We start from the raw sequence: 13562 nt of genomic DNA on the forward strand, positions 1-13562 counted from the left end.
ACAATTTTTTTACATTGTATAAACATTTTTATAAAAATGGCGTGATCATCTTTTGAAACGCCTGAACATTTTTAAATACATGACCTTTTTGGATGGTAGTAAATAATTTTAGAAGTGGTATGAACATTTTTTTACACTGCATGAATATTTTTAAACGCGGGATGAACGCTTTTGAAAATTCAAGTAATTTGTTTTGCGAAATAACGAAACAGGATGCTGCTGTCGCTGGAATAGGCCCGGCTAATAAGCAGTGAGCTGTGTATTATAAGCGAGCGCGACGTTCACCTCGCTACACGCGAGGTATAGCCTCACCCCTGCATCAAAGGGTACGCACAGAGAGTTGCGTCATGACCCAGGCCCAGTAGGAGCGACCGATGGGCAAAATTTCCCAGATCGTATGATAACGTTACTGCTCATCGATTTTTTATTGGTTTTCTCACTAGTTTATTTTATTTCTTTGTTTTACATTTATTTTTATTTTATAAATGTTTAATTTTCGTATGCTTTTGTTTAAATTTGTTAGCATTTTTCTAAGCAGTTAAAACTTTTTGAAACAGATCTTTTATTTTTTTACACATAATTATTTTTGGGTTACGTGAACATTTCTACAATGTTGAGAACATTTTTTAAATGCATGAATATTTTGAGTTCATGATTTTTTAAAAGTTTTTATAACATCTACTAAAATTATTGAAAATATTTTTTGAATGGATGAACATTTTTTAAAGCTCGAGAACATTTGCTATTGGTATTTTACAATTTGTGAATACTTCTAATTTCATGATTTTTTAAAAATGTGTGAAACATTTTATTGGAATAGATGAACACATTTAAAACGTTATTTTTAAAATATTGTTTTTGTTTCTTCTGAAAATTCATTTTTATATTGTCTGAACATTTTTTAAATGCACAAGTGTTTTTAGAAATTCACGCACAGTTTTATCTTGGAAATAATGAAAAATTAATCGAACAAATCAATAAGATTGTTTGGTAAGAAAACCATCTAGAAAAACCAAAGAGGAAACTGAAGCGAAAGAAAATCGCTAGAGCTCTTGACAACGTGTAGTGGGCCAGCCTGCCCAAACACTTCTGTGCATCAACCCTGCTATTTGATGCTCTCTGCGTCGAATTGGGGGTCTCATCTCTAATAGTGTCCCCACTCCTCGCAGAGCGAAGATTGTCGGGATGGCGCACAGGCTTTGCTATCATGGGCCAACCCAGTTAGGCTGTACCGTTACTTGTCGTTTTTGTTTTTCATGATTTTTATTTGAATGGGATTTGGAATATCCCCACATTTTTATGAGGTGGTAGATATTTTTCTCTCATTTTTTCGGTCATTTGGTAGTTATCCTCATGTGAGTTTTCTATGTAGTCTGTCAAAATCGAGAGTATGTACGTGTAGTACGTAGCATATAAGAATATTTGGTCAGCATATATCCTATCTTTTGGGTAGTATGTACTATTATTTTAGTATATTATTTTATACATACAAATATGAAGGTGTTTTCAAAATATACAGAAAAATATGGACTCACATGCATTTTTTTTCCGTATAGCTTACTTTGAAATATCTTAAATATAGGATATGAACATACTTAAAATGATAAAGTAGTATATATACTACCACATGATAGTATATGAGACATGAGGACAACTACCCCCGGGTGGTAGGATGTATTTTTAACATGAAGTTTTTGTGGAGCTTCCTTCCTTTTTAGAAAAATTCTACCATTTTGCAGGGAGTTTTTAAGGATATGTTGGCCTTTCTTCAATTATCAATTTTTTGGGGTGCTAATAAGATTTTGGGATTTTTATATCTGTGCCCTGCTTCCTTAGCCATACTCATTCATCGCCACGTTCTTAACTTTTGCTCACTTTTCCCCACTCTCTTGTCTGAAACCCTCAGAAATGGTCACAAACGGTGGATGCCGTCGGGTCAGTGCTTTGACCGTTAACTCTGACGAGTGGGGCTGCGCTGGACTGTGTCGCCCGTTGGACCTGACAATTGGGGCCACGTCAGACGGTGCCGCTGTTCGCCTGTTGGGCCGTGGTTAGACTGTTGGGCCCTGCGCGCGCCACAACGACATGAGCCTGCTATGCATGCACAACCTGTCCAGATAGCCTTATATGCATGCACGTAACTAGCCTGCCTACATGCGCTGATGCCCGCCGCCACGATGCGCTGGCCGGCCTCTTTCTGCACGCGAGCCGCCACGGACGTTGACCGGCCTTTTTCTGCACGCGAGCTGCCACGGACACAGGGACGGTCGCTGCCACTGGTTCGTCTCATCTCGCACGCTTGTCTCCTCGATGTAGAGCATCATTTCAGACTTTTCGATCCACTCGCATGTATTCAACGTGGCAATTAAAGTGGCATATCGATCGACGCCGCTCGTTTGAACGTAGCAAATCCAAAGCGCGGCCGGTGCCACTCCCCTTCCCTTCCCCTTTCTCTATTTAAGCCACCCACCCCACCACCTATTCTTCACACATCCATTTGCGCCGCTCCCTTCTCTTCTTCACCCAAATCCAGAGCACTCTCAAAGCCAACCGAGGATGCAGTACAACGGCCCCACCTTCGAGCTCCCACCGACCGTGCCGGAGAGGCGGTATCCCGCCGATGTCGTCGTGGAGACGACGCTCCGCGTGTGGGCGTTCTCACGCTGGAGGGGTGGAAAGGAGTTTGCCCAGCGGTTCCTCGGTGCGGGCTACTATTGGGGAACATAGTAATTCCAAAAAAATTCCTACGCACACGCAAGATCATGGTGATGCATAGCAACGAGAGGGGAGAGTATTGTCCACGTACCCTCGTAGACCGAAAGCGGAAGCGTTAGCACAACGCGGTTGATGTAGTCGTATGTCTTCACGATCCGACCGATCCAAGTACCGAATGTACGGCACCTCCGAGTTCAGCACACGTTCAGCTCGATGACGTCCCGCGAACTCCGATCCAGCAGAGCTTCACGGTAGAGTTCCGTCAGCACGACAGCGTGATGACGGTGATGATGTTGCTACCGACGCAGGGCTTCGCCTAAGCACCGCTACGATATGACCGAGGTGGAATATGGTGGAGGGGGGCACCGCACACGGCTAAGAGAGATCAACAGATCAACTTGTGTGTCTAGAGGTGCCCCCTGCCCCTGTATATAAAGGAGCAAGGGGGGAGGCCGGACAGCCCTGTAGGGCGCGCCAGGAGGAGGAGTCCTCCTCCTAGTAGGAGTAGGACTCCCCTCTTTCCTACTCCTACTAGGAGGGGGAAAGGAAGGGGGAGAGGGAGAAGGAAAGGGGGGCGCCGCCCCCCCCTCTCCTAGTCCAATTCGGACCAGAGGGGGAGGGGCGCGTGGCCTACCCTAGGCCAGCCCTCTCTCTCTCCACTAAGGCCCATAAGGACCACTATTTCTCCCCGGGGGGGGGGGGGGGGTTCCGGTAACCCTCCGGCACTCCCGTTTTCTCCGAAACCACCCGGAACACTTCCGGTGTCTGAATATAGCCGTCCAATATATCGATCTTTACGTCTCGACCATTTCGAGACTCCCCGTCATGTTCGTGATCATATCCGGGACTCCGAACTACCTTCGGTATATCAAAACACAAAAACTCATAATACCGATCGTCACCAAACTTTAAGCGTGCGGACCCTACGGGTTCGAGAACTATGTAGACATGACCGAGACACGTTTCCGGTCAATAATCAATAGCGGAACTTGGATGCTCATATTGGTTCCCACATATTCTACGAAGATCTTTATCGGTCAAACCGCATAACAACATACGTTGTTCCCTTTGTCATCGGTATGTTACTTGCCCGAGATTTGATCGTCGGTATCTCAATACCTAGTTCAATCTCGTTACCGGAAAGTCTCTTTACTCGTTATGTAATGCATCATCCTGTAACTAACTCATTAGTCACATTGCTTGCAAGGCTTATAGTGATGTGTATTACCGAGAGGGCCCAGAGATACCTCTCTGACAATCGGAGTGACAAATCCTAATCTCGAAATACGCCAACTCAACAAGTACCTTCGGAGACACCTGTAGAGCACCTTTATAATCACCCAGTTACGTTGTGATGTTTGGTAGCACACAAAGTGTTCCTCCAGTAAACGGGAGTTGCATAATCTCATAGTCATAGGAACATGTATAAGTCATGAAGAAAGCAATAGCAACATACTAAACGATCAAGTGCTAAGCTAACGGAATGGGTCAAGTCAATCACATCATTCTCCTAATGATGTGATCTCGTTAATCAAATGACAACTCATGTCTATGGTTAGGAAACTAAACCATCTTTGATCAACGAGCTAGTCAAGTAGAGGCATACTAGTGACACTATGTTTGTCTATGTATTCACACATGTATTATGTTTCCGGTTAATACAATTCTAGCATGAATAATAAACATTTATCATGATATGAGGAAATAAATAATAACTTTATTATTGCCTCTAGGGCATATTTCCTTCAGTCTCCCACTTGCACTAGAGTCAATAATCTAGATTATACACAGTAATGATTCTAACACCCATGGAGTCTTGGTGCTGATCATGTTTTGCTCGTGGAAGAGGCTTAGTCAACGGGTCTGCAACATTCAGATCCGTATGTATCTTGCAAATCTCTATGTCTCCCACCTGGACTTGGTCCCGGATGGAATTGAAGCGTCTCTTGATGTGCTTGGTTCTCTTGTGAAATCTGGATTCCTTTGCCAAGGCAATTGCACCAGTATTGTCACAAAATATTTTCATTGGACTCGATGCACTAGGTATGACACCTAGATCGGATATGAACTCCTTCATCCAGACTCCTTCATTCGCTGCTTCCGAAGCAGCTATGTACTCCGCATCACACGTAGATCCCGCCATGACGCTTTGTTTAGAACTACACCAACTGACAGCTCCACCGTTCAATATAAACACGTAACCGGTTTGCGATTTTGAATCGTCCGGATCAGTGTGAAAGCTTGCATCGATTTAACCATTTACGATGAGCTCTTTGTCACCTCCATAAACGAGAAACATATCCTTAGTCCTTTTCAGGTATTTTAGGATGTTCTTGACCGCTGTCCAGTGATCCACTCCTGGATTACTTTGGTACCTCCCTGCTAAACTAATAGCAAGGCACACATCAGGTCTGGTACACAGCATTGCATACATGATAGAGCCTATGGCTGAAGCATAGGGAACATCTTTCATTTTCTCTCTATCTACTTCACACCTTGTAACACAGGCAAGAACCCTTTCTTTGCTTGATCCATTTTGAACTTCTTCAAAACTTTGTCAAGGTATGTGCTTTGTGAAAGTCCAATTAAGCGTCTTGATCTATCTCTATAGATCTTGATGCCCAATATATAAGCAGCTTCACCGAGGTCTTTCATTGAAAAACTCTTATTCAAATATCCTTTTATGCTATCCAGAAATTCTATATCATTTCTAATCAGCAATATGTCATCCACATATAATATTAGAAATGCTACAGAGTTCCCACTCACTTTCTTGTAAATACAGGCTTCTCCAAAAGTCTGTATAAAACCATATGCTTTGATCACACTATCAAAACGTTTATTCCAACTCCGAGAGGCTTGCACCAGTCCATAAATGGATCGCTGGAGCTTGCACACTTTGTTAGCTCCCTTTGCATCGACAAAACCTTCTGGTTGCATCATATACAACTCTTCTTCCAGAAATCCATTCAGGAATGTAGTTTTGACATCCATTTGCCAAATTTCATAATCAAAAAATGCGGCAATTGCTAACATGATTTGGACAGACTTAAGCATCGCTACGGGTGAGAAAGTCTCATCATAGTCAACCCCTTGAACTTGTCGAAAACCTTTTGCAACAAGTCGAGCTTTGTAAACAGTAACATTACTGTCAGCGTCAGTCTTCTTCTTGAAGATCCATTTATTCTCAACGGCTTGCCGATCATTGGGCAAGTCAACCAAAGTCCACACTTTGTTCTCATACATGGATCCCATCTCAGATTTCATGGCCTCAAGCCATTTTGCGGAATCTGGGCTCACCATCGCTTCTTCACAGTTCGTAGGTTCGCCTTGGTCAAGTAACATGACCTCCAGAATAGGATTACCGTACCACTCTGGTGCGGATCTTACTCTGGTTGACCTACGAGGTTCGGTAGTAACTTGATCTGAAGTTTCATGATCAATATCATTAGCTTCCTCACTAATTGGTGTAGATGTCACAGGAACCGGTTTCTGTGATGAATTACTTTCCAATAAGGGAGCAGGTATAGTTACCTCATCAAGTTCTACTTTCCTCCCACTCACTTCTTTTGAGAGAAACTCCTTGTCTAGAAAGGATCCATTCTTAGCAACAAATGTCTTGCCTTCGGATCTGTCATAGAAGGTGTACCCAATAGTTTCCTTTGGGTATCCTATGAAGACACATTTCTCCGATTTGGGTTCGAGCGTATCAGGTTGAAGCTTTTTCACATAAGCATCGCAGCCCCAAACTTTAAGAAACGACAACTTTGGTTTCTTGCCAAACCACAATTCATAAGGCATCGTCTCAACGGATTTCGATGGTGCCCTATTTAACGTGAATGCAGCCATCTCTAAAGCATAACCCCAAAACGATAGCGGTAAATCAGTAAGAGACATCATAGATTGCACCATATCTAGTAAAGTACGATTATGACGTTCGGACACACCATTACGTTGTGGTGTTCCGGGTGGCGTGAGTTGCGAAACTATTCCGCATTGTTTCAAATGAAGACCAAACTCGTAACTCAAATATTCTCCTCCACGATCAGATCGTAGAAATTTTATTTTCTTGTTACGATGATTTTCCACTTCACTCTGAAATTCTTTGAAATTTTCAAATGTTTCAGATTTATGTTTCATTAAGTAGATATAACCATATATGCTCAAATCATCTATGAAGGTAAGAAAATAACGATACCCGCCGCGAGCTTCAATATTCATCGGACCACATACATCAGTATGTATGATCTCCAACAAATCTGTTGCTCGCTTCATTGTTCCGGAGAACGGCGTTTTAGTCATCTTGCCCATGAGGCATGGTTCGCAAGTACCAAGTGATTCCAAAAGTCCATCAGTATGGAGTTTCTTCATGCGCTTTACACTAATATGACCTAAACGGCAGTGCCACAAATAAGTTGCACTATCATTATCAACTCTGCATCTTTTGGCTTCAATATTATGAATATGTGTATCACTACTATCGAGATTCAATATAAATAGACCACTCTTCAAGGGTGCATGACCATAAAAGATATTACTCATATAAATAGAACAACCATTATTCTCTGATTTAAATGAATAACCGTCTCGCATCAAACAATATCCAGATATAATGTTCATGCTCAACGCTGGCACCAAATAATAATTATTTAGGTCTAAAACTAATCCCGAAGGTAGATGTAGAGGTAGCGTGCCGACAGCGATCACATTGACTCTGGAACCATTTCCCACGCACATCGTCACCTCGTCCTTAGCCAATCTTCGCTTAATCCTTAGCCCCTGTTTCGAGTTGCAAATATTAGCAACAGAACCAATATCAAATACCCAGGTGCTACTGCGAGCATTAGTAAGGTACACATCAATAACATGTATATCACATATACCTTTGTTCACCTTGCCATCCTTCTTATCCGCCAAATACTTGGGGCAGTTCCGCTTCCAGTGACCAGTCTGCTTGCAGTAGAAGCACTCAGTCTCAGGCTTAGGTCCAGACTTGGGTTTCTTCTCCTGAGCAGCAACTTGTTTGCCGTTCTTCTTGAAGTTCCCCTTCTTCTTCCCTTTACCCTTTTTCTTGAAACTGGTGGTCTTGTTGACCATCAACACTTGATGCTCCTTCTTGATTTCTACCTCCGCGCTTTTAGCATTGCGAAGAGCTCGGGAATTGTCTTATCAATCCCTTGCATATTATAGTTCATCACGAAGCTCTTGTAGCTTGGTGGCAGTGATTGAAGAATTCTGTCAATGACACTATTATTCGGAAGATTAACTCCCAACTGAATCAAGTGATTGTTATACCCAGACATTTTGAGTATATGTTCACTGTCAGAACTATTCTCCTCCATCTTACAGCTATAGAACTTATTGGAGACTTCATATCTCTCAATCTGGGCATTTGCTTGAAATATTAACTTCAACTCCTGGAACATCTCATATGCTCCATGATGTTCAAAACGTCGTTGAAGTCCCGGTTCTAAGCCGTAAAGCATGGCACACTGAACTATCGAGTAGTCATCAGCTTTGCTCTGCCAGACGTTCTTAACGTCGTTAGTTGCATCTGCAGCAGGCCTGGCACCCAGCGGTTCTTCCAGGACGTAATTCTTCTGTGCAGTCCGTGTAATTGCTACCATCATCTTTCAACTTTGCTTTCTCAAGGAACGCATTAAAATTCAACGGAACAACAGCACGGGCATCTATCTACAACAACATAGACATGCAAAATACTATCAGGTACTAAGTTCATGATAAATTAAAGTTCAATTAATCATATTACTTAAGAACTCCCACTTAGATAGACATCCCTCTAATCATCTAAGTGATCACGTGATCCAAATCAACTAAACCATGTCCGATCATCACATGAGATGGAGTAGTTTTCAATGGTGAACATCACTATGTTGATCATATCTACTATATGATTCACGCTCGACCTTTCGGTCTCCAGTGTTCCGAGGCCATATCTGTATATGCTAGGCTCGTCAAGTTTAACCCGAGTATTCTGCGTGTGCAAAACTGGCTTGCACCCGTTGTATGTGAACATAGAGCTTATCACACCCGGTCATCACGTGGTGTCTCAGCACGAAGAACTCTAGCAACGGTGCATACTCAGGGAGAACACTTATACCTTGAAATTTAGTGAGAGATCATTTTATAATGCTACCGTCGATCTAAGCAAAATAAGATGCATAAAAGATAAACATCACATGCAATCAATATAAGTGATATGATATGGCCATCATCATCTTGTGCCTTTGATCTCCATCTCCAAAGCACCGTCATGATCACCATCGTCACCGGCGCGACACCTTGATCTCCATCATAGCATCGTTGTCGTCTCACCAACTATTGCTTCTACGACTATCGCTACTGCTTAGTGATAAAGTAAAACAATTACAGGGCGATTGCATTGCATACAATAAAGCGACAACCATATGGCTCCTGCCAGTTGTTGATAACTCGGTTACAAAACATGATCATCTCATACAATAAAATTTAGCATCATGTCTTGACCATATCACATCACAGCATGCCCTGCAAAAACAAGTTAGACGTCCTCTACTTTGTTGTTGCAAGTTTTACGTGGCTGCTATGGGCTTAGCAAGAACCGTTCTTACCTACGCATCAAAACCACAACGATATTTCATCAAGTTAGTGATGTTTTAACCTTCACAAGGACCGGGCGTAGCCACACTCGGTTCAACTAAAGTTGGAGAAACAGACACCCGCCAGCCACCTGTGTGCAAAGCACGTCGGTAGAACCAGTCTCACGTAAGCGTACGCGTAATGTAGGTCCGGGCCGCTTCATCCAACAATATCGCCGAACCAAAGTATGACATGCTGGTAAGCAGTATGACTTGTATCGCCCACAACTCACTTGTGTTCTACTCGTGCATATAACATCTACGCATAAACCTAGCTCTGATACCACTGTTGGGAAACGTAGTAATTTCAAAAAAAATTCCTATGCACACGCAAGATCATGGCGATGCATAGCAACGAGAGGGGAGAGTGTTGTCCACGTACCCTCGTAGACCGAAAGCGGAAGCGTTAGCACAACGCGGTTGATGTAGTCGTACGTCTTCATGATCCGACCGATCCAAGTACCGAACGTACGGCACCTCCGAGTTCAGCACACGTTCAGCTCGATGACGTCCCGCGAACTCCGATCCAGTAGAGCTTCATGGGAGAGTTCCGTCAGCACGACGGCGTGATGACGGTGATGATGTTGCTACTGACGCAGGGCTTTGCCTAAGCACCGCTATGACATGACCGAGGTGGAATATGGTGGAGGGGGCACCGCACACGGCTAAGAGAGATCAACAGATCAACTTGTGAGTCTAGAGGTGCCCCCTGCCCCCGTATATAAAGGAGCAAGGGGGAGGTCGACCGGCCCTGTAGGGCGCGCCAGGAGGAGGAGTCCTCCTCCTAGTAGGAGTAGGACTCCCCTCTTTCCTACTCCTACTAGGAGGGGGAAAGGAAGGGGGAGAGGGAGAAGGAAAGGGGGCGCCGCCCCCCTCTCCTAGTCCAATGTGGACCAGATGGGGAGGGGCGCGCGGCCTGCCCTAGGCCAGCCCTCTCTCTCTCCACTAAGGCCCATAAGGCCCACTATTTCTCCCGGGGGGGGGGGGGGTTTCCGGTAACCCTCCGGCACTCCGGTTTTCTCCGAAACCACCCGGAACACTTCCGATGTCTGAATATAGCCGTCCAATATATCGATCTTTATGTCTCGACCATTTCGAGACTCCTCGTCATGTCCGTGATCATATCCGGTACTCCAAACTACCTTCGGTACATCAAAACACAAAAACTCATAATACCGACCGTCACCAAACTTTAAGCGTGCGGACCCTACGGGTTCGAGAACTATGTAGACATGACCGAGACACGTTTCCGGTCAATAACCAATAGCAGAACCTGGATGCTCATATTGGTTCCCACATATTCTATGAAGATCTTTATCGGTCAAACCGCATAACAACATGCGTTGTTCCCTTTGTCATCGGTATGTTACTTGCCCGAGATTTGATCGTCGGTATCTCAATACCTAGTTCAATCTCGTTACCGGAAAGTCTCTTTACTCGTTATGTAATGCATCATCCTGTAACTAACTCATTAGTCACATTGCTTGCAAGGCTTATAGTGATGTGTATTACCGAGAGGGCCCAGAGATACCTCTCTGACAATCGGAGTGACAAATCCTAATCTCGAAATACGCCAACTCATTTATCGGAGTGACAAATCCTATTATGTTTTCGGTTAATACAATTCTAGCATGAATAATAAACATTTATCACGATATGAGGAAATAAATAATAACTTTATTATTGCCTCTAGGGCATATTTCCTTCAGTCTCCCACTTGCACTAGAGTCAATAATCTAGATTACACAGTAATGATTCTAACACCCATGGAGTCTTGGTGCTGATCATGTTTTGCTCATGGAAGAGGCTTAGTCAACGGGTCTGCAACATGCAGATCTGTATGTATCTTGCAAATCTCTATGTCTCCCATCTGGGCTTGGTCCCGGATGGAATTGAAGCGTCTCTTGATGTGCTTGGTTCTCTTGTGAAATCTGGATTCCTTTGCCAAGGCAATTGCACCAGTATTGTCACAAATTATTTTCATTGGACCCGATGCACTAGGTATGACACCTAGATCGGATATGAACTCCTTCATCCAGACTCCTTCATTTGCTGCTTCCGAAGCAGCTATGTACTCCGCTTCACACGTAGATCCCGCCACGACGCTTTGTTTAGAACTGTACCAATTGACAGCTCGACCGTTCAATATAAACACGTATCCGGTTTGCGATTTTGAATCATCCGGATCAGTGTCAAAGCTTGCATCGACGTAACCATTTAGGATGAGCTCTTTGTCACCTCCATAAACGCGAAACATATCCTTAGTCCTTTTCAGGTATTTCAGGATGTTCTTGACCGCTGTCCAGTGATCCACTCCTGGATTACTTTGGTACCTCCCTGCTAAACTAATAGCAAGGCACACATCAGGTCTGGTACACAACATTGCATACATGATAGAGCCTATGGCTGAAGCATAGGTCTGGTACCTCTCTATCATGTTATCTCTATCGTGTTATCCCCTAAGAACTATGTTATGCTTGCTATCCTTATTTGATATGTCGTTGGTTATCTGTGTTTTGCTTGCTATTTCTATCTTATTTGACGTGAGATATCACTAGATGGATATCGTGCCGTAGACGAGCCCTTCTGCTAAATCAATCAATGAAAGGGTACCCCTCAAAGAAAACCAGCAAGTTTTGGGGTTAGCCTTGTAAAAATTGTTGGAGGGTAGCCCATTCGTCTTGTTATATTCATGTTGTGTAGGTCAAGTTTAAATGGCCCATTTATAGTAGGCCCTTATATTTTGGGATCAAGTTTTCGCACGCGTGGATAATGGACTAGTTGATACGTCAAAAAGGAAACTAAAGCTAGAAAAATGAGCCATGTTGATGTTGAAAAGAAGAAGGAGAAAAGCTATTTTTTTGAATTGTTGGTGGCCCTATTCCATATATTGTATGAACAAAAGCAAGGTAATTTTTGAATAGTTTGTGGCCATTTGGCATGATGAAATTAATGTTGGCCCTTATATTATAGGTTTTATTGGTTCCAAGTTTTGGCACGGGCCGCTAATGGACTAGTTGAGGTGTCAAAAAGGAAATTAAAGCTGGAAAGATGAGCCATGTTGATGTTGAAAATAAGAGGAAGAAGCTAAACTTTTTGAATTATTGGTGCCCATATATATTGTAGGATACCTATATTGTATGAACAAAAAGAAGCTAATTTTTGAATAGTTTGTGGCCATTTGGCGGGATGAAAATAGTTTGGGAAATAATTTTTGAAGGGTAGCCCATTGTTTACTTGTTGGTGGCTCTTGGTGGCAATATCAATTGTTGTGTAATTTCAAACGATGTAACCTATTCTTGTAATGTAACAAACATGCACTCAATCTCTGTAGGTGCAATCAAAACAATTAAGCCAAAAAAATAGACGAAAAACAGAGCCATCGCATGCACTATTTTTCTAGGCCTCTTTAATCTTTGTGGGCTTTCGACAGTCAACGCAATGCGACGGCCCAACCAGAGCTTGGTTTCATTTTGGGCCCAATAACTACGTTTTTTTTCTCTTGCACTCGGTGTTGTCTGACGAAACTGAAAGTGTCAAAAACTAACACCTACAGAGATTCAGATATGGAGATAGAGATAGAGAGCACATGATCCACAAACCCTTCAGCAAATCATAGAACACATGACATGACACAAGTAACATCTCTAACGAGTGATGACCAGCACGTAAGCAAATCCTAGAGCAACTATACAAAAATAAAATCCTAAAGCTATCAGATTCGCCTGCTTGTTCAACTGAATCATCTGCCTCAAGTTCTTGTTCATCTTCTTTAATTCCCCCTTCAGATCCTCATCCCCAACTGTCGGAGCAGCACTTTTAGAGACCAAATTCCGAGTGGCTGACGGCAGATTGACCTCCCAGGTTGCGGCCCCATTGAATTGAAGCAAGCCCTCCCATTGAAGCCTCTGAACGTAGTCATCCATCCATTCAAAATGTGTGCATTTCTTCACGATCTGAAACGAAATCATGAACCCTAAATCTCAGATCCACAAAAAAGAATTAGAAGCAAAGAGAAAAAGAAAGGGTCAAAGAAAAATCATGAGATCTAACCTGCCCCTCTGGCTTGCTCTCGCATTTCACGAACTCGCGCCCAAAGTTGCCATTCTTGTCCTCCCTCGAAGTCAACCTTTTCAGTGGCACGGTGCATGGGCAGTCAGGGCATCGCTCCATGGGCACTGGACCATACTGGGGCCACGAGGGGCGGGA

Source organism: Aegilops tauschii, chromosome 3 (assembly GCF_002575655.3).
Source record: "Aegilops tauschii subsp. strangulata cultivar AL8/78 chromosome 3, Aet v6.0, whole genome shotgun sequence".
Lineage (NCBI taxonomy): Eukaryota > Viridiplantae > Streptophyta > Magnoliopsida > Poales > Poaceae > Aegilops > Aegilops tauschii.